Consider the following 1,968-nt stretch of genomic DNA (forward strand, 5'->3'; position numbering starts at 1 on the left):
TCTTAATTTTGAAATTCAAATTTCTAGCTTAGTTAGCGCCATCCAAATGGGAGCTCGTCCACTTGGCAAGCTCTGATGTCGTGCCACAAGATCAGTAGCGCAACCCCGTGCTACAAAGGAGACGGATCCCTGATTTCACTTCCCTTCCTTTTATTTCCCTTGAAACCAAACTGAGCCAACAAAATGAATGTAACTAAAGCTCCAAAAGGACATAGGAAGATTAAATTGACATGCCAAAAAGAGTTATATTACATTAGATGTAATGGCAGCTACTTGAAGTTTCTTGGCATGAATCAGCTGTGGGTCGAATCAGTCAGAATTGGGATCAGTCACATCCGCTTACGAGATTCAGTGATCTGATTTCTGATTTTTCAAACTGAGTCTAGGCCCGGACCAAGCAAATAAGAATTTTTAGAGTTTACCGCTGTGAGTTGCTTCAAATCATCTGTGGTATGTGCTGCACTAAGTGTTAGCCTAAAACATAAGGATTATTAAGGAACATGCGATGGTGAAAAAAGAATCTAAAAGAGGTATTTTAGTTGAAACGGTTAATAGTATTAGTAGGCAGAAGAGAGAGAAAGAGAGAGAGTGTTTGTGTGTGCCTCTGCCTATCCCATAATAATCGAGATTGTAGCAATAGTCAAGAAGAGACAAAGAGAGATTACACCTCTTTGTATACATGTATGTAGATAGACATCTCTTTATATGTGGAGATGTGTCTCTAGAGAATGTTCACACATAGAGTTGTTGTTAGAAGATGTCAATATGTAGGAAAAAAATTTGCTGCTATGCCCATAGTTGGAATGTTATTACTACAAGGCTAACAGCCAAGGAAATTGAATAATTCACTTCTTCTTTGGATTCATAAATACCCTCCTAGGTTTTTGTATTTTCTAGAACACCCCTTAAGATTCCATTTCCTTGGCTGCCAGCTTTGTTCCTGCTACTAGTGTAGCAGCAAAATTTTGTTCTGTCTCTAAACCACCAATAAATATAAGATGTAATTTGATTCTTCAAAACCTGTTCAATGTAGTTAATTTCTGTAGAGCAAAACACACTTGAAGAATACCAGAACTGAGAAGAGAAGAAGATGGGAGGAGAAGAGAACTGTTGGATATAATAGTCTCCCCCGGCATACTTGTATTTATGATTTGAAATTACAATAGAAAAGAGGGAACTCCTAATCTGAGGAATTCCTAATCAGGATAGGAGTCCAAGTTACAATACGAGAATAATAAAACTAAGACTAACAATTAGGACTCAAAGTAAAAGAACTAGGACTACAGTAACTCAAAGAGAACTAGGACAGACTCAAACTATAATTAGGAGTTTATAATCCTAATTATAAAACACAAAAATCAAATTATCCTCAACACTCCCCTTCAAGTTGGAGCATAGAAATCACCTAGACCCAGCTTGGAACAACTTCGACGGAAAGCATATCCAAATAATGCCTTTGTAAACATATCACCAAGTTGATTGGTAGTAAAAAAACCAAAAAAGAGTAATTGACATGCATCTAATGGATGGAACCGTGCACTTCACTTCACACATAATCAATCATGCGGGTTGGTGGTCATCGAAGCCTGGCTGATGGTTCCCGCAGTTGAGACGAAGATGACGACGACGATGTGGGTTGGGGTGTCGTGACAACCTTAAGAGCATCATAATAATTGAGGGAAACAAGGGTGGGTGTGAAGGGTAACAAGGGTGGGTGTGAAGGGTAAAAATGGTTGTTGAATCAATGGCAATTTCTTCAATATCAAAAAAATCTCCCTTTTCCAAATCTTTGGGTTCTGGATGGTAGGAATTAGCAAAACTTAGATAGCCTCCCCATATTCCAAACTTGAGTATCAATGTGCCATCGCCGAGCAACGCAATTGAAATACCATATCCCGTATCCCAATTAAGAAGGGCATATTATCACCATAATAGGAAAAGTAGTCATCACCACCATAAATCTGCATG

Source organism: Telopea speciosissima, chromosome 6 (genome assembly GCF_018873765.1).
Source record: "Telopea speciosissima isolate NSW1024214 ecotype Mountain lineage chromosome 6, Tspe_v1, whole genome shotgun sequence".
NCBI lineage: Eukaryota > Viridiplantae > Streptophyta > Magnoliopsida > Proteales > Proteaceae > Telopea > Telopea speciosissima.